This window comes from Phymastichus coffea, unplaced genomic scaffold, assembly GCF_024137745.1.
Source record: "Phymastichus coffea isolate CEN01 unplaced genomic scaffold, Cenicafe_Pcof_1.1 PCOF00029, whole genome shotgun sequence".
Classification (NCBI taxonomy): domain Eukaryota; kingdom Metazoa; phylum Arthropoda; class Insecta; order Hymenoptera; family Eulophidae; genus Phymastichus; species Phymastichus coffea.
In genome coordinates this window covers 615402-640990 of record NW_026706840.1, presented here as the reverse complement: position 1 = coordinate 640990, position 25589 = coordinate 615402, and the positions used below count along the sequence as shown (strand labels likewise).

The 25589-nt window shown below is 36.5% G+C and overlaps 1 protein-coding gene across 1 annotated transcript in view; it reads right to left on the bottom strand.

Annotated features, from left to right (window-relative positions):
• LOC131663001 (small glutamine-rich tetratricopeptide repeat-containing protein alpha-like) overlaps positions 1 to 14833 on the bottom strand; it is a 236024-nt gene extending 221191 nt beyond the window's left edge. Inside the window, exon 1 of the mRNA XM_058933056.1 lies at positions 14501 to 14833. The gene's annotated coding sequence lies outside the window, so the exon portion shown is untranslated. The remainder of the gene's footprint in view (positions 1 to 14500) is intronic.
• Positions 14834 to 25589: the final 10756 nt, after the last annotated feature.

Here is a 25589-nt window from a genome sequence, read left to right as displayed (position 1 = left end):
TCGAGGGTTAAGGAAATTGGGGTTTTGTAGATTCTTTTCGATCCTGAATAAATATCTTTGACCCTGAATCCAAACATGAGCTTATCATTCAAATATGAGCACGGAAGGACATCGTAAAAAAACAAGATTTTTTTACATGTGTATACAGTAAACTATTTTTTTTTTCAAGTTCATATTTAACAGAAAAAATCAGAAAAGAATAATTTTCTTTTTTGGTTGCCCAAAAAGTTTCACATATCAACCGTAGCTTGGAAGATAAGAGTGACAAATGAAAAGAAGAATGTGAATTTTCAGAACTTGATATTCATTAATTAGCCGGTAATCGAACGTAACCTACGAACCTGACCAGCAGCTACTTTAACTCTCTATCTGATGGATTGAGTATTACTTTATTGTTATAAAATTCTTAAATTTATATGCTTAACTCATTGAGGTAAAAATCGTGGTTATACAATACATAAAAAAGTTAGTTGACAATTCACAAATTACAGACTTCATAGATAAAAAAATATTCTAGGTGGAAAGCGTTGAGGGTCTTAAAGATTGAAATGTTTGGGATGTAACACTAGGCGATTGAAGACTTGTTAGTTACCCGGCTCGAAGTTTAAGCAAATTGGGATTTACGGGTTTGGAGCTATAGTCTCGCAGGTTATAGGGTTCGGGGGTTAAAGAAATTGGGGTTTACAGGTTATAGTCTCGCAGGTTACAGGGTTTACGGTCACCTTAGTTTCAAAATCTGACTTCGTATTCGGGATCAACGACCCCAAAAACACATGTATACATCTCTTCGTACGAATGCGTTGACTTATAAAATTTTAGGTCCACCATATTGGATTGGCCATTTCGAATTTTCACAATCTGACTTTATATTCCCCACCTCCCTATGTACACATTTTTTCGGTCGAATGCGATCACTTATAAATTGGGCTTATAGCCTCACATATGCTATACGAGGTCTATTCAAAAAGTATCGCGAATTTTGAATTTCCGCGGGCTACATAAATTTGATTTTTGATTTTTTTGTAGCGTTATATTGGTACTCATGTCCCTTACTTATACTGGCAAGGTCGGCCATTTTTAATGTTTAGTTAATTTTTGACAGCTGTTTTGCTTGTATGTGTTTTAGCTCGTCTTCGATTTTTGCCTATTCTAAAAAATGGATGAAAGAATCTGTATCAAATTTTGTGTGAAAAACAAAATAAAGTGCGCGGACGCATTCCGAATGTTGACTGTAGCATATTGTAAAGCTACCTTGGACCAAAGCAACGTTTATCGGTGGTAAAAAATGTTCTCAGAGGACCGAGTGTAAATGACGAACAATGTACCGTACGCCCGGGCACGTCAACAACAGATGAAAACATTGATAAAGTGAAGAAAATAGTAATGGCCAATCGTCGAATCACCGTTAGAGAAGTTTCTGAGGATCCAAACATATCGATTGGCTCATGCTATTCGATTTTAACCAATGATTTGGACATGAGTCGTGCCAAAACTGTTCAATTTTGACCAAAAACAGTATCGCGTTAACATTGCTCAGGAGATGTTGGACTCGGTCCTTGACGACCTAAATGTGCTCCAGAGGATCATAATTGGTGATGAATCATGGGTTTATGTTTATGATGTGGAAACTAAAGCTCAATCATCCCAATAAAAGTTGCCGCATGAGCCAAGACCAAAAAAAGCGCGCTAAGTTCGGTCGAACATGAAGGTTTTGCTCACAGTTTTCTTCGATTACAGGGGCGTGATGTATCATGAGTTCTTACCGCAAAGTAGCACGGTCAATAAGTAATATTACCTGCAAGTTATGCGCAATTTGCGCGAAACAATCCGCCAGAAATGTCCGGATTTGTGGAAAAGTAAAAACTGGCTTTTGCACCGTGATAACGCCCCTGCTCACACATCGTTGCTTGTACGCGAATATTTGGCTAAAAACAACACAGTAATGGTGCCGCAGCCACCATATTCCCCAGATCTGGCCCCCTGTGACTTTTTCCTGTTCTTAAAACTGAAAGGGCGATGCTACGCCACCATTAAGGAAATAAAAATGGCATCGAAGGAGGAGCTGAACAAGATCACAAAAAATGATTTTTTTAAGTGCTTCGAGAATTGGAAAAAACGTTAGCACAAATACATCATATCCGAGGAGGATTACGTTGAAGGAGATAAAATAGATATTCATGAATAAATAAATAATTTATGAAAACATACAAAATTCGCGATACTTTTTGAATAGACTTCGTATAGGCCATTTGAACGTTGTTACGAAACTGCAAAAATACTTAACTTCAATCAATGATATCTCGATGAAAAAAGGCCATCTTGAATCTGAAGAATGGATTTTAAAAGGCAAGAATGCTCCTTTGTGATACTTTGGCATGTTTGAAAACAAATTTATTCAAGATGCTATGTAACCTTAAAAATAGCAAAAAACTGTATTTTTTGCACTTTTTGGTTAGGATATTTCGGAAACGTGACGTATAAGGAAAATTCTGAGTTTGGATTCAAATTCAGCGTATTAAAATCCTTTGAGTACACTATGTCTGGTCTCTGGTTCTAGACTTTAAGAAAATTTTGTCGGATTGTGTAATCAATACATGATTCACACAGACAATTCGAATTTAATAAATGCAATTGTTAAAAATGTATAAAAAGAGCAAGCATCTTCAATATAGTTTACAAGGTTAAAATGCTAATAACATCTAGTTTTCACTCACAGTTTCCTTCAAAAAATTCTAATGAGCTTATGAAAGCAGCAAAGTTAACCAAGCACCTCAATGCTCCTATAAATTATCTCCAATTCCCCAAAGAGGATTTGCTTCACTTAATCAATTTAAAAATTAAAGAAAAATGGAATTATCATTGGACAAGTATATCACCAAAAAATAATTTAAAAAAACATCAGAATGAACGTCTTCGACAGAAATCCAGCCATATCTTTTAATAGACAAGACCAACATCTAATAATGAGGATACGTATCCGTCATACAAAACTAAAACACCAACATCTACTTAACGAAGATGACAAACCCATATGTGATAATTACAAGATTCTATTTAGTGTTTTCAAATGACCCAATGCAATGTAATATAATCAAGTTTGTAGATGAGATGAACTTCAAAACATTCAGTTAAGAACTGTGGCGGGGAATTTCAGGGAGATTTCAACCGCGCACTCGAAGTACTTCCGCCACAAGGCCTCATTAGACCGTTTTCCCCGACTAATAATAAGGGCGTAAGACCGTCTTTCCTAATCTACGGCGGTCGTCGGGGATAGGGTCGGAAAATCGCAGCAGGTTTTATCTGCCCACTGTGCGACTGTGTAGGATGAGCAGGTTGGTGAACCTTACATCGATATCCTTTCCTCAGGCCGATGGTACCAACAAATCATTCATCTTCTCCATTCTCTCGCGTACTGGAAGTGCCGGCAGCTCTGGATACGACTCCTCGTCTCTGGTCGAAGATTCATTAGATCTAGAGCATAGGTCACCTAACGCTCGAAACTAGTAATAAAAAAAAGAATCCTCGCTACAGACCATCCGCGGCTGAAAATAATATCAGCAGAGAGGGAAGGGTCAAAAAGACGTAAATAATAAATATCGGTTACACTTCGCTTTCCTCTATTCGGTGGCCAGAGTACAGATTCCGTTAGAATGGCGGATGGTCAGCGCGGCTCGATGTGATTTAATACGTTGAGGAAACGGATCCACTCGTCCCGGCGAATCAAACATACGCTCGATTCCCAATTCGTGACAGCGATACGAACTTTACCTAGATATCTAAATCCCGACACAATTCACACTCACGCTAGTTCGAGAAATGGTGGTTGGTCAGCGCAAATCGGTTGGAGCACTCTATTCCCGGCGTCGACGGATCCACGCGTCACGACGGGATTATTGGCACGAAAAATCACGCAAAGCACCCCGCAATTATCACTACTGAGTGGCACTTTGCCTACTTACAGATTACAACTGTAGACTCACTCGACGAAACACAAAGTCCTTTGATGGTCTCAGCTAATTCGGAAATGCTTTTATCAGCGTTAGCGATCAGCGGCAAAATGAACGAGAAACAGTTCTTCGCGGTCAAAGATCCTTTTACTTCTCTTCTTTCCGAGAAGAAATCATTTTATTGGTCGATACGCTGATTCGGATATCGGTAGCGGCCTCCGAACATTTCGTCAATGGTCAATATACAAATTAAAAAAGTAACAATGCCCTCATTTATCTCCTACTTTACCCTCTCTCACCCCCCACTAAGTTAGTCTGCATTGATTGATGAGAAAGATCCCTACTCCTATTTATTTTTCGGTGCGGACGGAAATCAATTTTATTCTAATTCGCTTATTGGTCGTGAGGTCAACGGCAATTTTCGTCAGAGGTTCAAATTTCATAAATCAATTATCAATTTAATTTGTCAGATTAATTGTCGCTTATAAGTACGCTTAAGACCGCATATAAGTATTCTATAATTTTTTTTATTAGTACGTTTCACATTTTAAATCGCATAGCTAGATAATTTGCAATATAATACAATAGTTGTATGTCGGTTTCATTTTCATAGCGCCCTCATCCTCGAGTTTGCGTTCAAATTAGTATTGTATTTATTCTAGTTCGCTCGCTTTCATATGGTCTGTCTCGCTTGTTCTTGTTTAGTTTGTCTCGCTCGCTCTTATTTAGTCTGTCTCGCTCGCTCACGTGTAGTCAATTTCGCTCGCTCACGTGTAGTCAATCTCACTTGCTCCCGCTTGGTCTATCTCGGCGTTTCAAAATGGCCGACCTCGCTCCCGTGTGTAAACCTCGTGCTCTGCAGCCGGTCTTCGGAGCGCCTCCTGGAGCGCTCCCCCTCGGCCGTGTGTTATGTGTGGGTGTATGTTAGCAGCAGTGTATGTGTGGCGCTTAGGATGTCGCCGGTGGTGCGCAGCAGCCTGACACAGCTGATTGCCGGTTGCCACTTCATCGACGATTTTCTAGTAGCCCCAGTGTGCTAGCGTCTCCAGAGTGCTCGTATCAGTGTCTGGGAGTGTAATGGATCTGCATATATCGCTAACATGCATTTCCGTTGCATTTCCCAGTCAAATTTTCCGTGTTTTTTCCTCCGGCCGGCAACACGTGGTCAAGAGTGTGTGTGCTTGCGCTCTCTTTTTCTCATCGTGCGCTCCATTTTTCGCTCATCCATCGGATTGCATTCTTTGACTTGTTACGTCGTTTTCTCGGGTGTAGGTGGGCAAAATAATAAAAATAAAACAGTGTATCGGTTAGAGCGCGAGTAGGGTATAATTATTCGGTTGGCTACGGAATGGCTTCTCTGAGGTGTTGCAAATAATGTAACACTGTCAGGCAAAGCCTTGTAATGCACCGCAAATACTTGTAATACAGAACAATTATGCATTCCTATTGTAAACAATATTGTAATTAAGTATATTGTGGATATGCATAACCAATATATATGTAAATATATAAGTAATGTATTAATTTTGTTAAGTCGCTAATGCCTATACAGGAGATTGTGACGTGAAATAAAAAAATCTTACTGCCATTGAACTTTTATAAAAACTTCATTTATTAATCAAACCAACAGATAATATTTACAATTTAAGAAACAAACATCGTTCTTATGAGCAAGTCCAATTAGGAATTCATGCCTTATTCCATAATACGTTTGAAACTATCAATGCAAAATTTAATGCTAAATTTGTTATTCGATTACTAATAAATATAAATCATGCATATTTTGAAAATATGATACATACTGTCTATTTACATGAAAATGTGACTACTAAAAGTAATGAAAAATAAAATGTTAAAATATATACTCTTAGACTACATTATATTTGACACTTTATAAATAAATAATTTTATTATAAACTGTGCATTTATGTTTATTTGTTTTCATTTGGTGAAAATTTATTATCTTTGAAAATAGGCGCTGCTTAATTTACCAGGCCTCAAGCCTATCGTAAATATTTTGTCAACTCGTAAAAATAATTCCGAGGCAATTTTTCACTAAGTTTTGTAATGCTTTGATTCGTGCGTTTTCAGTGCACAAGTAATGGATGAATTTTCTACAGCTTATTCTCTAGTGAATCACGTTTTATTTTTTCAAAAGGGAAGTCTAATTAAAGTGATATATATTGTTCACCTTGTAACGAAGAATCACGATTCACTGATTCGTTCATTCGCTCTCACCATCATCCGTTTAGTACTTCAGACAGAGTACGTGTGTGCGTATGTACGCAGTTTCATGCTGATTTTCTCTGTTTGAAGTGCATCGAGCGGGATAATTAATGGAGCTCGGAGTGGCCGGCGATTGTTGTGAATGAAGAGAGAAGGCAAACGTGGGATCGAGGAAAGTAAAGAGGGAGAGTTTACGAAAAAAGAAGTTTGACAAAGAGTTTGTGCTGGACCGTCACATCATGCGCATCGTTGACTTTTGTTTCGTCTCGACGACCGAGTTTTCGGGCGCAGCATCGTTTTACGTTTTTATCTTTTACGTTTATACGTAAGTGGATACACAACCGATGCGCAGGACGTGTTAGTTAGCTGTTTTTGTCTTATTTTTTTTTGTGGCTGAATCACACCCAGTCAGTGTTAAATCCCGACCCCAGAGTGTATAAGGATTCGCATAGATGACGCACGTGATTGTTAATTTGGACGGAGAACGATGACGGCCAACAACCGCTCCGTAACGGCAGCAAGGGTACCAAGGATCACCGGCTGGCAACAATAGCGGTAGTAACAGAAAGAACAGCAACCAAGAAACGGTCACCAGTAAAATCGATGATCGTATTTCTCTTTCTCTCTCTCCGTCTCTCTCCTCCTTTTTTGCATGTTCAGGTGCCACGTTCACATATATATGTGGCAGAGCAGTCCTGTCAGACCCTGCATCAGTCATAATAGGGTGTTCACTCTGACACTTAAAAAATGACATGAATTCTGACATATGGAATGTACGTAATACGTTATTTTTAAGCAAAAAACTACTCGAGATGTTTAAATTAGCGTCTTATAAACACAATAATAGCAATAGAATACATATAACAACTTTCCGCAAAATGTTAGTCTTTATATCATACAGGGTGTCCAAAAAGTACGATACACCTGAGAAATTTTCTAAGCCGGTTATTTTTTTAACCGGGTGAAGGTTGTTCTTGAAGTAACTTTTTACGAGGAATCCGATGGTAACCTTGGATTTGACCTTGAACCTCATTTTCAAGGTTATTTTGAGGTCATCCTCATTTTTTTAAATGGAAACCCCTATTTTTTATGGCGGAATCGGAAAGAGCGGAAAATTTTACGTCCAGATATGTATTGAGGTATGAGATTGAGGTAACCCCTGGAGGTCAACTGGAGGTCAAAGTATGAATTCTTAAAAATCTCGCGGATTCAGTGGTTAAACAAAACAAACAAAAGGATAACCCCGGGTAACTTTCAACGGTGCTCTTTAATTTGTCCTTGAACCTCATTTTCAAGGTTATTTTGAGGTCAACCTCATTTTTTTTAATGGGTACCCCTATTTTTTATGGCGGAATCGAAAAAAGTGAAGACTCTCACGTATGGATGAGTTGAGGTTTGAGGTTATTCTTCGGGACAATTGCATTTTCAAAAATTAATATTTAAAAAAGCAACATATTTGAAAAGATTTTACCATTCGAAAATCTCCATAAAGCATTAGTGCATTAGTCGGACTGTAGTAGAACTTTTTTGTAAAAGTACTCAAATTATAATTTTCATTTTTTGAAAATATTTATTTGGGTTGCAAACTTTTTGTTTTTAATTCTGATTGATTTTTGAGTAAATTTCGATTCGCTGACTTAAAATGGAACGCCTCACTGAACGAGAAGGAATATCACTTCTTATGATGAGAGGCTGGGGTGGAGTAGAAAGATCTTACAGGGCAGTGAGAAATCTTTTTAATGAGACATTTCGGGTTAATAGAACTCCAATTGCTGTGTCTACTGTTCAGAATACTATTTCAAGGTTTGTAAATTTTGGCCATGTCAGAAATCTACCTAAGTCAGGCAGACCACGCTCAGCAACAAATGAAGAGAATTTATTAAATATTGTATTATCATTCACTGAAAATCCACATAATTCCATCCGCAGAGTTGCTCAAGAGCATGACATAAGTACATCGTCCGTACATATAATTTTAAAAACAGCAAAATTCCATCCGTTTAAAGTACACCTGGTTCACAAGTTGAATGAAGACGATTTCGATCGTCGTGCTGAGTTTTGTGAAGATATGATGGCACGCATAATTGAAAATCCAAATCTTCCACCAAACATAGTTTTCTCTGATGAAGCAACTTTTCAACTTGACGGAACATTAAATCGACATAATTGCAGGTACTGGGCTGCGGAAAATCCACACTGGATGCGAGAAGATAAATCGCAATATCCGCAGAAGTTGAATGTTTGGGCTGGAATAGTGAATAATCGAATCATAGGGCCATTCTTTATTGATGGTAACTTAAACGCTCAAAATTATGAAGAGATGCTGCGTAATCAAATAGTTCCAGCAATTAGAGAAATAGTCGGAGACAACTTCGAAAATACATGGTATCAGCAGGATGGTGCTGCAGCTCACTATGGACGAGACGTTCGAATTTACTTAGATGAGGTGTTTGATAATCGGTGGATAGGAAGGAGAGGCACAATTGAATGGCCAGCTAGGTCCCCCGATTTGACGCCTTTAGATTATTTCTATTGGGGTTATCTAAAGGATCTGATGTAAGATAAATCATACGTGAGAGGCCAGGGGAACTCACGAAAATCAAGCACCCCGATCGTGAGAGGCGAGGGGAACTCACGAAAATAAAGCACCCTAAGGGGACAGCTTTTACTACGTCCACGTCGTTGTTCCTGGGTAACGCTAAAAGTAAAAAAAATTGATCTTGAAAAAACCTTGATAATGAGGTTGAAGGTTAAATTCAAGGTTACAGATCTCCGATGGGCAATTACTAAATAAATACCCTTCTCCATTATGAAAAATACTTTAAAAAATTTTAGGGCGTCTTTAAGTTTGGATGACCTTCGACTGACCTTAAACTTTAAGTTCGCCCTTGACTTATGATCTAAGTAGATATTTGGATGTGAAATTTTCCGCTCATTCGATTGCCGCTGTCGAAAATGAGGGTTTCCATGACCTTTATTTGCTTCCTTGTACCACTAAAATCCCGGTACTATTACAAAGCCACAGTTCGACCTTCATCTGACCCCTAGAGGTCACATTAACCTCAAACCTCAACTCATCCATACATGAGTCTTCACTTTTTTCGATTCCGCCATAAAAAATAGGGGTACCCATTGAAAAAAATGAGGTTGACCTCAAAATAACCTTGAAAATGAGGTTCAAGGACAAATTAAAGAGCACCGTTGAAAGTTACCTGGGGTTATCCTTTTGTTTGTTTTGTTTAACCACTGAATTCGTGAGATTTTTAAGAATTCATACTTTGACCTCCAGTTGACCTCTGAGGGTTACCTCAACCTCATACCTCAATACATATCTGGACGTAAAATTTTCCGCTCTTTCCGTTCCGCCATAAAAAATAGGGGTTTCCATTTAAAAAAATGAGGTTGACCTCAAAATAACCTTAAAAATGAGGTTCAAGGTCAAATCCAAGGTTACCATCGGATTCCTCGTAAAAAGTTACTTCAAGAACAACCTTCACCCGGTTAAAAAATTAACCGGCTTAGAAAATTTCTCAGGTGTATCGTTACTTTTTGGACACCCTGTATATATGACACGAATAAAGCGGTTATCCATGTCATTCTGTGTAATTTGAAATCTGCGCTCACACAAAAATTATTAAGATATTTGATTATCATAATTGATCCTTAAGAATGCTACTGAGATGATTATTTGAACATTTCGAGGGTTTTTCAAGCTAAAATATCCTTTTATGAGGGTGGTCCGATAAGTACTTAGCCTCACCACCTGATGGCGCCAATCTCGTAAAAGAAATATTCTATCACGTAGTACAACCTTCTCGATGGTCACTGTCAAGATTTCAGCCGGATCGGAGTTGTAGTTTATTTTTGAGAGCGTGTGAAAGCAAGTGTGTCCGTTGATTTTTGAAAAATGGAAAAAGAGCAGTATCGGTCGGTGATTCGATTTTTGTTTTTGAAAGAGAAATCGCGCAGCGAAATCAAAAAGCGCTTGGATGCTGTGTACGTTGACTCTTCTCCTTCGATGGCGACCGTCAAAAATTGGTTTAACGAGTTTCAACGTGGTTGCACGTCGATTTTTGAAGAGCCACGTCCAGGTGCTCCGAAAACGGCTACCACGGAGGATAACGTGACAAAAATTCACGATCTCGTATTGGCAGATCAACGATTGAAGGTGCGCGAGATAGCTAAGATCGTAGGCATCTCAAAAGACCGCGTGGGTCATCCTACATGAAATTTTGGGCATGAGAAAGCTGTCGGCGCGATGGATGCCGCGTTTGCTCACTCCGGACAACAAGCGCAACCGTGAGACAACTTCAGAGCAATGTCTGACGCTGTTTAAGCGCAATCCGAAGGAGTTTCTGCGTCGTTTCATGACAGTCGACGAAACATGGATCCACTGGTATACACCAGAGACCAAGGAACAGTCGAAACAGTGGACTTTACCCAGCGAAAGTGCAGCGAAGAAGGCGAAGACTGCCCCATCGGCCGGAAAGGTGATGGCCACCGTTTTCTAGGATTCACAAGGTGTGATCTACATCGACTACCTGGAGAGGGGCAAAACGGTCACAGGGCTGTACTATGCCGAATTATTGGGCCGATTCGACGTCGAATTACAGAAAAACGGCCCCATTTGGCGAAGAAAAAAGTGCTCTTCCACCATGACAACGCACCGGCTCACACCTCCGCCGTCGCCATGGCCAAATTGGTCGAATTAGGCTACGAACTGCTGCCCCATCCACCGTATTCTCCAGATTTAGCCCCGTGCGACTTCTTTTTGTTTACAAACTTGAAAAAGTCACTCGCCGGGCAGAAATTTGAATCGAATGAGGAGGTAATCGCTGCCACGGAAGCCTACTTTTCAGACCTCGAGGAAACGTAATTTTCAGACGGGTTAAAGAAGTTGGAGCATCGCTGGGCCAAGTGTATCGAACTAAAAGGAGACTATGTTGAAAAATAAAAGGCCACTTTTCCGAAATTTTCGTTTTTCTTTTGTAGGCTAAGTACTTATCGGACCACCCTCGTATGTATATTTGTCATGTCAGAATTAATGTCATTTTTTTGTGTCAGATTCCTTCTGTAAACAGCCATAGTCAGTCGCGCATTTTTTGGATTAGGAAGAGAGGATTACAAAGCAGTGTCAGTAATCCCATTAACATAATAGGGTGGATTAGCGTCGTCGCCTTAATTCCGCCTAATCCATTATTGGATTTTATATGTACGCCTTTCTTTTCTTTTTTCGATGTACATTTCTTTTTTTTTTCTTATTTGATTTACTATTAAAAGTCAATATCGATTTAATTGAATGTTATTTTATTTCGCCTATTACCAATTCTGGTCCTATCATTGGTTTCGCGTACAATTAGTACAGACGCTCAATATATTATTCAGCCGTCGAAGCGTTTAAGTCTCTCAATATATATATATATATATATATATATATATATATATATATATATATATATATATATATATATATATATATATATATATATATATATATATATATATTTTAATAGTTTGTGCGAACGACCGCGAGTATAATTAATCCTTGATTTTTTAGTCGTACTCCGTTACAACTAAATCGTCAACTAAAAATCCAGTAAAATTTTAAGAGTATTATTTTCTTCACAAATTATAGTACGCTTTACTAATAAAACTTATCAAACCTCCTGGTGTGACAGCTCTTATGCATTTTTCTGTATATCGAGACTTATAATGCAAAACCGTAATTATTTGACAACACCGATTTCTTGAAATTTAAATAGTAATTTCGGTGCAATCTATAATAGCTCTAACATTTCTATATTTATTAAAACAAGTTAGTATATTTTTTAATATTCCATTTCTTGAAATCCGTAATAACAACATATTTAAGAGTTACACTTAAAATATTATAGTTGAATTCATAATGTTTTTGACAGTTCTATATGTATGTACACCCAACGTGGATTAAATCGCGACCCCCCCCAGTTAGGTTGGTATGAGACTATGAGTGCTACTTTCAGTCCGTAACGGTGGTTTTCAGATCGGTCATAGTATAACGCTCGTTCTTAAATTATATAATTAACACCTAAAATCAAATAATCATGCATCTAAATTCATTGTTCGGCAAACAATTAATTTTAAACCTAAAAACAAATTAGTAACGTTTTAACTTTTTATCGTATCTTAAAACGAATTTTCATTTTTGAATTTTCCCGCGGTTTCTTCATTCCGATGCAACGACGGAATTCTCATACCAACCTAACTGTCGCGATTCAATTTACGTTGGGTGTACATCTTTTAAATATTATGCCTATAAAGGAATAATTCACATTTTTATTGAATTTGATTATTGTTAAAATAATATTTTGTTTTTATTAATTTACTGTTATTTTTATTATTAACATGAATCAAATCTACTAATTATACTAAATTATTTTAAACTTTCATATCTAAAATACCTGTTAGTGTACTCAAATCAGAATGATTTTTTATAAAGTTAATAAAAGCAGATTTACTTTCAATTTTTGAAAGCTATGCTTCTTTAGATATTGAGTTTCCTTAAAAGGGAGTTTGTCCCGACAACTCTTCCAAAAAGATCTGTTTCAGTACATTTTTTTCCACAGTCAACACATACACTTTTTGTTTTAGGCCTATATTTATACTTCACTGCAAATTTCAGGAGCTGTAAAAAGCACACAGTTGTCTTTCCTGGCCTACTTTTCTGATGGCTTACTGTGTTAATATTGAAAGACTTTTTGCATTATAAAAAACGTTAGATTTTGCCAAATTTAAACTGCGAGCTACAGTTTTACATCTTTTATTTAATTCAGGTAAAGCTATAATTTTTGAACGCTATTCGTTTCATAATGTCTCAAAAGGCTAAAATGAAGAACTGATAATAGAAACGAAAAATCATAACTTGCATGTCATATGAAAAATGTGAGAAAAATATTATATTTGTAAACAAATATTTAAAAAGTCTGGACATTCGGGTTCAGGTTGAAGAAATCGATTTTGCTACTACTAATCATATGTTTCGGAAATATATAACTTATGAAAATATTTTTATTCCTAAGACATTTTTTGTAAAGTATATGTATAGTGTTTGAAGAAATAGACTTTTTTAAAAAACGTTAAGAATTTTTTTTATGGAATTTAAATACGCTTGAAAAAATTTGCTACAAATAAAAATATATGTTAAAATTAAACTAGGAATATTCTTTAATTTTTTTAATTATGTTGATACATTTTTTGAATTTAAAATTTTGTGATTTGTAAAAATTATTTTGAATCACTGTGAAAAAATTAAGGGTATTCTTTAATTAATTTTATGATATTTTAGTTCCTGTATAAGTTTGTATAAAATTCCAAAGTTTCGAGAAAAGCATTGATTAATTTTTAGAAAAAATTTTTCATATGTTACTTTTTGGTTAAAACATAAGTTTTCATATTCATTAATTAGATTTTATAGATACTTATTATAATTTTCACGTTTATTATCATTTGGGAAGCCACTTAGTATATCATTGGGCTCACCAACTACAAGTTTAAGTAAAGTTTATTTCAAACTTTCATAACAAAAATCATTGTAAAATAGTATACTAAATGGAATTATCAAGTTCCATTCTTCATAAGCTTGCTAGTACTGAAGATATGACTTACAATGTCCATGTGTTTTTCGTAAACTCTTAATTGCCTAATGTCAATAACCACTGAGGTATATATGATTTATTTGAAAAACTTTTGATAAATGTTAAAAAGATCAATATTTATATAAAATTACAAAAAATTATGTGTTAAATTTAGCACAATTAATATCAATATAAAAAATCATATTTTGCTAAATAAAAGATGGAATATAAATGAAATATCAAATCAATTTTAATACATATGGATTTTTAATATAAATAGTTATAGATAGATTCTAATATAATATACCAAAGAAACTTAAATTGTTCATGTTAAATATTCATGCATTATAGGCATACAGAATTAAATTTGTGATGCATATTGGACTAAAAATAATAAAGTCAAAATAATCACTTATGAATTTACAAAAATAATTTTTAATTATTTATTTTAAGGGCTAGTTATTAATAATTCCTAAATAAATTCATTCAAACGCACATATATTTTTTGAGATTTATTTGAATGATCTATGTCATTTGACGAAACATTTTAAATGAATTGAAAGTAACGTATAAAATGCAATATATTTTTTATGAAAATATAATCTTAACTTCCTAATATACTTTAAAATAATAGCATCAATTATAAAAAAAAATTATTTCATATTCAGTATTACATATAAATATCATAGGGCATTAATAATATATGTGACATACATAAAATTAAAACTTTCTGAATACCGTAAGTAGCCAGCAAATTTCAGTTTGTAAACTTTAATTCTTAGGTTGATTTCTTGGAATGATGTGTTTTTTGATTTATTATTAGTATTTTAATTAAATATAGTTACATTTAATTATTGTTTTATTTCTTATAATACCACTGAGTATTGGAAGAAAATTACATAATTTTTATAATTTTATGTATACCTCATCGTATTCACAATCATAGTAATTTAATTGGAGTAAAAGAAAGGTGGCGCTGAGCCCTTTTAATTAGAAACACGTGTATTTTTCTCGTGATCACCAATCACCATTCAACCAGAGATTACGAGGTAGATTGCTAAAGATATGCTTGGCTGTCGCCAGCGATGAGCATTCGGTCACCCATCCCAAACTTCTTTTTCTCTTATTCGTAACGCATCTAGGTGTTTTACACTTGTGGCTGTTCTATCATTATAACGTGTCCGAATTCCGCGTTTCAGCTTAGTTTTGTCATAAAGAGGGAAAATAAGAAAATTCTCAATTGTACAATATATAGCTATTGTTTGGTCATCAGCATATTAAATTGATGTTAGCCTTGGGAAGTACTGATTATATATTTTCAAGTACAATTCGATATGTAGCCTATAAGTAAGAGTAAAAGTCCAAAGAAAGCGGTATTGTAACAAATATAATTTATATTCTTATACGATTTTATGAAGAATTAAGAAAAATGTAAACATATCATAAATTGTCAAATCCTAATTAGTTTATTCTTATTTGAGCTCTGTAAATTCATATAGGTCATATGGTAAATTTAGTAAATTATTATTCTTGTTTGAAACATTTTCTTTATTATAGCTAGAACGCAGCTGACAATAAATGAGTCAATAAATATAAGATAATTATATCTAGAGCGTAATACCGAATTGAAAAAACCCCGCAAGACGCCTATGGGAAAAGTGGTTTCGGTTAATTTGGCTGTATTTTTGATATGTTACCCATTTTAGCGTCCTGAACAAATGTCTCAATGGGCATAAAGCTCAAATCTCAATAGGTTCCAAGATAGGGCCCGCTGAAGTCAGTATAACAGGGTACCAGTGCTATACACTTTTTGTTGTACTCAGTACTGTGATTTCCATTAATATCACCCGATTTTCGGTTTCACATGTCTCAAATAAATACTTTAATTGGCCCGAATCCTACAACTTAATGGGCTCGAAGATTACCTCGGGGTCAAGGTCAAATCAAGGTCGAATCAAGGTTATCGCATTAATCTTGGGCTAGGGACCGTTTCTATATGTTTTTGAGGTCGATAAATCAGAATCCGGGGTCCGTTTCACTCGAGCAGGTCAGGTTCAAGGTCAGGTCAAGGTCAAATCTATAAAATTCATTTTAAACGAAGTGAAAAAGTACATTTACATATTTTTTGGGTCGCCAAATCCGAATCCGGGGTACGTTTAATCCCTCCTTAAACTTTGATACATTTGTACCTATTTTTATAGTGATTGAATCCGCAATTAAGTATATTTGTAAAATCATTCCACATACAGATAAAATGGAAGCAATATTAAAACAAAATAATCAAAATCCGTATTAGTCAAAATAAAAGGAGGGACTCTTGCCGTTTGCATTAGCATTACCCAGAGTTTACCACGTAGAGGCTGCAAAGTCGGACTTAAACTCCTTGGTCATCGTCAGTCTGTCAGTCATTATAGTTATTAAGTCTTGTCGAATCTGTCTATTCAACCGTTACTTTTGTTATCTTTTTAATATTTATAGGTACTGATCTTTTTAATCTTTTATAATCTTTTACAAATCTCTATTCTTCACCATCGATTATTAATTCGTCTTGATGTACACCATCATCATTATTTCTGTGGCTGCATCTAGAATGTATCTAAGAAGCGTTGTACTAGGATATTATATGTTCTGTTCATATCGAGCCCACCCAAGAAACCATAGAATACTTTCAATATGTACACAGCAACCTAAAGTCCTTGCCCCAGCCTTACAGGTACAATAATATCCTAGTATAACATCACCTTCATCTTCATCTACCATTCGATCATCTTCAATGTCTACTCGAAAAGTTATCCATAATTGATAGCGAGTAGCATTTCTAAACCGAGAGTAGATTCTAATTCTTAAGAAGCCTGGTACATCTCTATTTAGATCAAGTTCAAAGACATCAGAAGTTTCATGTTCGAATTTGTCTTGCACATACGATGGAGCTAATTTGAGTTGATATGGACCGAGGGTCAATCAGCGTAAATATTGTAAATGCAATCGAGGAAATTCAGGAACGTGTTCCTGATTTAAACGTTCCCACGTGGTATTTCTTCTAGCAAGATTATGCTCCTCAACTAACGCTTGAACTACGTTTACATCATTTAATCGAGTTCTAATCTGTCGTGCTAGGGTAACAGTCTTATCTATCATTAGAAGCGGTACTCGTTATTTATTTATCAACACTCCAGCAATTAAGTAAAAATCTCTTAAATGTAAAACATGAGCTTTTGAAATAAGTCCGTCTAGAAACTTGTAAATGGATTTTAGATGACCGTTTCGGGCTTCAACTACCCATCATTACATGGTTACCATGCGGGCGCGATTAGCCATTTCAGTGGGGAGTTGACGATTGCCTTCAGTAACAGATGGCATGTGGACGTTGTATCGTTGATTCTGCAAGAACTCGACTGTATCCCGATAACATCGATCCACAATAAAAATGTCTCCATCTTGAAACCACTCATTAATGTTACTGACATCATTTTGAAACTGATCAATTAATATCGAGGCATCATTGTTTCTACCATCTGCAAAATACGGTCCTTGAATATCGAGAATGTAACCGTCAGGTGCAGTGACCATAACAGGCTTTACTAAATAACGTCTATTGTGTACCGAGTAACTTTGTCTTTAGGTTCGGTAGTTTCCTGATTTTTCGATGTAACTATACGTTCCATCTACAATTGAAATGGCTTTTAAATCATTTGGATTATCATTGTACAATTCATTTGCAAATGGAGTGACGTGCCGTGCGATATGATCCTCACGATTTATCGCTTCAAGACCAATTTTCTCACGTACAAATCGCATCATCATCGCTGTTCTAACTGTTCTAATTAAATCACTAATTCCCTGTCTACTTTCATAGTTAAATAAAATCTTTAGAAAATCATCAGCAAGTCCATGACGCATTTTACATAAAAAAATAAAAAGAGATTTTTTCGTTATTCGGTGGAAATTAACACCTCCAGGTACAGGAAGACAAGATTCGTGTAAATCATCAAGTTGAGCTTTCGATAAGGATGTTAGATAAGTATGGTTTCTGTCGGTTAAAGAGTCAGGATCAAGGTAGTTCTCACGACCTCTTACAGCCGCTTCTCTGAATAGCGTAAAAAATCTACTAATTTCTATTCCAGGTAAAATTATAGGACGATTTAAATGTTGCAAGCGAGCATAGTATTCACTTAAAAGAAAACCATTTTAATCAAGGTGTTGCAAGCAGATTCGAGTTGCTAGTGGAATGTAAATGCTTCTATCCAAATATATTTCTACGCGTGCCTCAATACTAAGCCGCTGCATATTATTATTTAAGCCATTACAAATCATACATGTTTCGGTAGATCTTTGTCTAAGAACCTACAACCGAAGATGCTGAGGGTTTTGTAAGGCCTGTTGATCACGTGTAAGTAATAAGTCACAATTGAAACACACACGCGAAAGATAATTATCTATCTCAAGAGCTGGATGGTTAAGCTCCTCACGGTACGTTATAACGATCCGCCTTTTTTCATGATTGAAGTTTCGCATAAATCGCGTGGTGCGAGGAGGAAAAGCTTCATCACATACATAACATACTACACGTCCCGCCATGTTTTATATAGAGGTAGGATGGACAATTTTTTCCTGGTAACTTTAACTAATACAGTATTATTTGTGGTAAAATGGATATTGGGATCAGAAGTGAAATAATATTTGAAATTATTTTTAAATGTTTATTATGAAAAAATATAAAATATACAGGTGTAAGATCAAGAAATATTTAAGTAAATACATTAAAACTAGCGTAAAATTAAGTAATCGGACTACTATACTTTGATATTAGAAATATATTTATTAAATCACTAAAAAAATATACTTCTAGATTTTAAAATCGTACAAAATCAAAGTAGTTTGATATACAGGGTGGACCATTTTAAGTGAGCCAGTACGTTTTCTCGGAAACTAGTGGGGATAGCGAAAAATGTTTCAAACTAAAGTTGTCCAACTTGGAGGGGGACATACCCTCATGACCTTGCCTGTGTCCTTGGATGTAAGGTTCAAGGTCATTTCAAGGTCAACTTTATTTTCTTAAACGGGACCTCCTATTTTTGACCCTGAATTTGGAAAGAACGGGAAATTCTACGTTCAGATGACCTATTATACGTGGGGTCTGGGGTGACCCTCAAGGTTATTTGAAGGTCATTTTTATTTTTTTACGAGTGTAAGATTTACGAAAAATAGTTTCATACAAAAGTTGCTCAACTTGAGGACATACCCTTATGACCTTGCCTGTGACCTTGGAGGTCAGGTTCAAGATTATTTCAAGGTCAACTTTGTTTTTTTAAACGGGGCCCCTCATTTTGACCCCGGATTCGGAAAGACCGGAAATTCTACTCAACGTCTTGTTTAGCCCTCACGTGTGCGGTCTATGTTGCCCTGTTTATTCATGGTCGTAATGTGATGAAGAAGATAAGTGATTAAAGTATTTTAGATTTACTATTTATTTACCAAATTAATCAATTGTTAATTACATGTGAAATATTTTACAGTAAGTGTTCAAAGACATTTCCTTCTCCTTGAATACATAATTCAATTCTCCGATGAAAATTATCTACTGTCCTTAGTAGTACATCCTGCGGTATGTTTTGACATGCGATCCTGATCCTATCCATCATGTCTTCTCGGGTAGTTGGTTGTTCTTGATAAACGACATTCTTCAAGTATCCCCATAAGTAAAAGTCAGGAGATGTCAAGTCGGGAGATCGTGGTGGCCATGCAACTGGTCCACCGCGGCCGATCCATCTACCATTGAATCTGTTGTCCAGGTAAGCTCTAACATTTCTGTGGAAATGCGCAGGAGCTCCATCTAACTGCATCCACATTCTCAGTCTTGTTTGGAGGTTAACTTCTTCCAGTAGTGCATCTACTTCATTTTGTAAAAATCGAGAAAAGTTTTCCCCATTGACATTTCCCTCAAAAAAGTAAGGTCCAATCACATGTCCATTGATAATGCCACACCACACGTTGACGCTCCAACGATGCTGATGATCTATGTGTCGATGCCAATGAGGATTTTCAGCTGACCAATAATGACAGTTGTGCCTGTTGAGCTCCCCATTATTTTTGAATGTAGCTTCGTCAGAGAACATGACATTACGGAAAAAAGTTCTGTCGTTTTGAATCATTTCTCTTGCCCAACGACAAAACTCCAGTCGTCTTTCCATGTCATCTGGTGTGATGGCTTGAGTGAGAGTGATGTGATATGGTCGGAATTTTTGGCTTCTCAAAATTCTCAAGACAGTTTGTTTTGGTATGCCAGTTTCTCTTTGAATTTGTAATGTACTAATATGAAGATTGTCATGAATAATTACACAGGCCCACAAAAAAAAATGAACTTGGATGTCCATCGACAAAACCCATGTACTCCTACGTATTTTTGCGCGCTGAGTCCGAATCTGGCATTCGTTTAACCTCAGCACGTCGGGTTCAAGGGCATTTGATGGTCACATTGCAGAAATCAGCAATAACTAATACAAGACATCTGTCTGTTAAGTTTTTGGGGTCGCTGAGTTTAAATCCGGTATTTGTTTTTCTCCATGAGGTAAGTTTGAAGGTTAGTTCAAGGTCAAAGCTGTTTACTCTAGGAAAAATGAATTTTTGACTGCAGATTCTGAAAGAGCGGGAAATTTTACGTCCAGATACATATTCAATTTTTTTTAATATAACCCTCAAGGTCATGTGAAGGTCACTTAATCTTGTTGGATGGAGGATTCGTATGACAATAAGATAATGGAATTTCATGGGGCAAACTACCATGTCGTTATGTTTTCAGGGTCGCCGAATCCAAATCCGCGGTGTTCGTTTGTCTCCATCAGGCCGCATTGAAGGTCGTTTAAAGGTCAAATCCTCGACAATTAGTGAAATCGAGTCAAGTTATCATTCTAACATATTTTTTGAGCATCTGAACCCAAATATAAAGACCGCTTAATACCTCAGGGTCAAAATCAAGGTCATCCCAAGGTCAAATATACATTTTTTTTATTAAAAAAAGGAAATTTTGACCACAGTTGCATGAAAAATAGAAAATTTCACATATTAGTGAATTATGTGCCATAAATTAGTATTTGAGAAAAATACTGAAGCTGACTAATCGTCGCATGACAAACAGCCACATATGGAGACATGGGTATCATGTATTACAAAACTCATGATTTTCTTTTTTTTCTTGTTCTTTTATCTTCGAATGATCTATGTAGGGGATTCCGCTTTCGTTTCTTTCCGTCGATAATATGTTCTCTTTTCAATGTCCAACAAAAGTCCGCTATCATATTTATGTCCCACCGGCCCTGGTATCGCTGTTCCATTACTTTAATATCTTGGTGAAACCGTTCCCCTTGTTCTTCGCTATAATCTCCAAGATTTTGTGGAAAGTAGTCTAAGTGTGAATGAAGAAAGTGTAGCTTGTAATTCATCAAGCAACCCAAACTATTGTAATTTTTAAGTAAGTCTTCAACTAGTTTTTTGTAGTTCTCGCTCTTGTGATTCCCTAAGAAATTTTCCACTACATCCTTGAAGCTAATCCATGCTGCTTTCTCTTTATCGTCCATCTTGTCTATGAATGCTTCATCCTTTAACAATGTGCGGATTTGGGGACCGTCAAATATACCTTCTTTCAATTTAGCGTCAGATACTCTTGGAAATTTTGTTCCCAGGTACGAGAAACATAGCCCTTCTTTATTCAACGCTTTAACGAATTGTTTTATTAAACCAAGTTTAATATGGAGAGGAGGAAGAAGGACCTTGGATGGCTCTACTAATGGCTTGTTAATGATGTTATCCTTACGGGGTTCGAACGTTGATCTATCAGGCCATTCTGCTTTTACATAATGATTCTTACGATCCCTGCTATCCCACATACATAAGAAACATGGAAACTTTGTGAAGCCTGATTGCTGACCTAGCATGATGGTAAGAATCTTGAGATCACCACAGATTAGCCAGTTGTGTTTCTTGTACTGTATTTTATTTAATACCAACTCAACATTTTTGTAATCTTCTTTCAGGGTAACCGAATGGGCCAGAGGTATTGCAGAATATTTATTAGTGTTATGTAATAATACAGCCTTCAGGCTTCGCTTAGAAGAATCCAGAAATAATCTCCATTCCTCAGATTTATAAACATCCTTCTTAAATTCGTTCATCAGATCCTTAACATTGTTGCAAAATACGAGATCATTCTCCGTAGAGAAATATTTTCTGAAGTCTTTTTCTCTATTCCGATAGTAAGAACATTTAGTACCTTTCGCCAGTAAATTTTTTTCCTTCAACCTCGAAGCAAGCAACTCTGCTCCCTCCTTTGATAAGCCTAACTCTCTAACTAGGTCATTAAGTTCTTTCTGATCAAATTCTCCTTTTATCTTTGTTTGTGATCCAGATGGCACATACTCGTCATTACTCTCGTCCGTTTCTTCTCTTTCACTCTCGGCCTCATCAGAACTAGAAATCTCTAATTCAGTAAGTGCAGAAGAAAGGTCACTTTCTACATCTGTATCTCTTTCTTCTGTTGGAGCTATAAACGGCTTGATTACACTAGACACACTCGCGTATACAATTTTGTGGACATTAGATGAGTTAAAACCTATAGTTTTTGTCATACAAAAATAACAATTCTCTACATTTTCTGGCTCACTCCAAACCATAGGTTTGACAAATTTTAATGGAGTTTTGTCCTTTTTGTACCGGCTAAACATCAGCCTACAGCTATTGCATATCAATTGTGGCAGCCAATCTTGCTCACCATCAGTGACTTTACAACCGAAACACTCATCGTATACTAGTTTCAAATCATCTGTGAATTTGCGAAGATCCGACTTTTTCAAAAAGTATTTGCCACACACATAGCAAAAGGAATTCACTTTTTGCTTACAACTATGAGAATTAGAGCGTATTCTTGTATTGTTGTACTCTACAGAGACCAAGTTTCCAACCACTGTAGAGCTGCAGTCGCATGATGACGACGATTGCGGACCTGCTTGCTCATCCTGACCAATCGCCGATACTGGGCATCCGAAACCCTGCATCGTACCTCTTCGTGTGCCAACCATGACGGCATCATGCCTTCACCCCAGGGTTTTGCCGGAAAACAAAAAGCCAAAAAAAAAGCCGTTTTCCGCCGTCACCACGTGGAGGTACCCTGGGTTGCGGCACACGATTATTTCGGGAGTGTGATCAAAAAAATAAGTAACGATCACAGCTAGATGTAAGATTTTCCATTTTCTCTGAATCTGTGGTCAAAATTTTCTTTTTTTAATGAAAAAATGTATATTTGACCTTGGGATGACCTTGATTTTGACCCTGAGGTATTAAGCGGTCTTTATATTTGGGTTCAGATGCCCAAAAATATGTTAGAATGATAACTTGACTCGATTTCACTAATTGTCGAGGATTTGACCTTCAAACGACCTTCAATGCGGCCTGATGGAGACAAACGAACACCGCGGATTTGGATTCGGCGACCCTGAAAACATAACGACATGGTAGTTTGCCCCATGAAATTCCATTATCTTATTGTCATACGAATCCTCCATCCAACAAGATTAAGTGACCTTCACATGACCTTGAGGGTTATATTAAAAAAAATTGAATATGTATCTGGACGTAAAATTTCCCGCTCTTTCAGAATCTGCAGTCAAAAATTCATTTTTCCTAGAGTAAACAGCTTTGACCTTGAACTAACCTTCAAACTTACCTCATGGAGAAAAACAAATACCGGATTTAAACTCAGCGACCCCAAAAACTTAACAGACAGATGTCTTGTATTAGTTATTGCTGATTTCTGCAATGTGACCTTCAAATGCCCTTGAACCCGACGTGCTGAGGTTAAACGAATGCCAGATTCGGACTCAGCGCGCAAAAATACGTAGGAGTACATGGGTTTTGTCGATGGACATCCAAGTTCATTTTTTTTTGTGGGCCTGTGTTACCAATATCACAAGAACGCGAACATCATTCTCATCGTAAGTATGATGTCTTCGCGTACGAAATAAATGTCCTTGTTGAGCTTTCACATGAACCCTTCGAATGGTGTTACGATTAGGGTGTCTTCGGTACGGGAAACGTTCTTGATAAAGTCTTGCAGCTCTACGATAATTCCCTCCGGCTAGACCAAGAATAATAATTATGTCAACACGTTCACGCGCAGTATAATCCGGCATACTCCGAAACAAAAGGCTTTTGATTTAATTTTTAATAAAATTTTGTAACAAAAAAATTCTCTTCAATGAACACAAAATCTTTATTCAGTAAAATAAACGAATAAACTAAGCTGCTGTATTAAAAAATAATTTTTGTTTTGGGAGAATGAAGAGATTCGATAAGCCAAACCATACAATGACAGATATTCCTATCTTCACGGTAAATGTTACTTTTATGGGGTAAAATGGATGGTTAAGCTAGAAAAGCATACGGCCTTGCGCTAGCATATGATAAAAGGGGCGAATCAACGCTTTCCGAATCCGGGGTCAAAATGAGGGGCCCCGTTTAATAAAACAAAGTTGACCTTGAAATAACCTTGAACCTGACCTCCAAGGTCACAGGCAAGGTCATAAGGGTATGTCCTCAAGTTGAGCAACTTTTGTATGAAACTATTTTTCGTAAATCTTACACTCGTAAAAAAATAAAAATGACCTTCAAATAACCTTGAGGGTCACCCCAGACCCCACGTATAATAGGTCATCTGAACGTAGAATTTCCCGTTCTTTCCAAATTCAGGGTCAAAAATAGGGGGTCCCGTTTAAGAAAACAAAGTTGACCTTGAAATGACCTTGAACCTTACATCCAAGGACACAGGCAAGGTCATGAGGGTATGTCCCCCTCCAAGTTGGACAACTTTTGTTTAAAACATTTTTCGCTATCCCCACTAGTTTCCGAGAAAACGTACTGGCTCACTTAAAATGGTCCACCCTGTATAACGAAAACGATGACTAAAAAGGCTATGCCTTCAACGCATCGAATGAAATAAATACAATGAACTTCTGATCTTAGAAATCAACTGAAACACGTATCAGATGTGGAAAACAAAAACTGAAGTAGGATAAAATTAAATATGACATTACGATTTTTATACTTTTGTATTTTTTCAAATTGTGATCTCCGTTTATGTAATTAAAAAATTAGTTAAAAAAAATGTGGATTGTAGTAAGTGAAATTCAAACTATTAGAACAATATGAATGATATGCCTATGTGAGTTCGGTCTGAGCTATATACCGAGGTATATTTCTCGGCTAATAGGGGTCTTTTAAGGGCTATAATTGTCGGCCCCCGTTGCGCGTATTTTTTTTTCTTTCTGCTCGTCTTCACAAGTACTTTTTCGTTTGTTCGAATGTTTAAACGTTTGTGCTCCTTTGCGCGTATGTTTTTTCGTTTATGCTCGCTTGTTCGTCAGTTTTTTTGTTTGTGCGTGTTTGTGAAAGTGTGTTTTTGTTTATGTTCGTTTGCGCGAGTGCCTAAGAGTTTTGTGTTACTTGATGAGTATATATGACTACGTGTTGTTGTATGTATGGGCGTATATATGCTTGAGTTTGCTTCTTTCGTTTGTTCAATTATTTTACCGATTTACCTCACTCGTATACCTCCTGATCAACTTCAGCCCCTGATTAACCCCACTAGCATACTCCACTCGTATAGCCCCTGATAAACCCCACTAGTATACCCAACCCAACCCTGATCACCCTCACCCCCTAATAAACCCCACTAGTATATTCCTTGATCAACCCCGATCGTGAGGTTTATGAGGGGGTTGATCAGGGGTTATACGAGTGAGGTTAATCAGGGGGT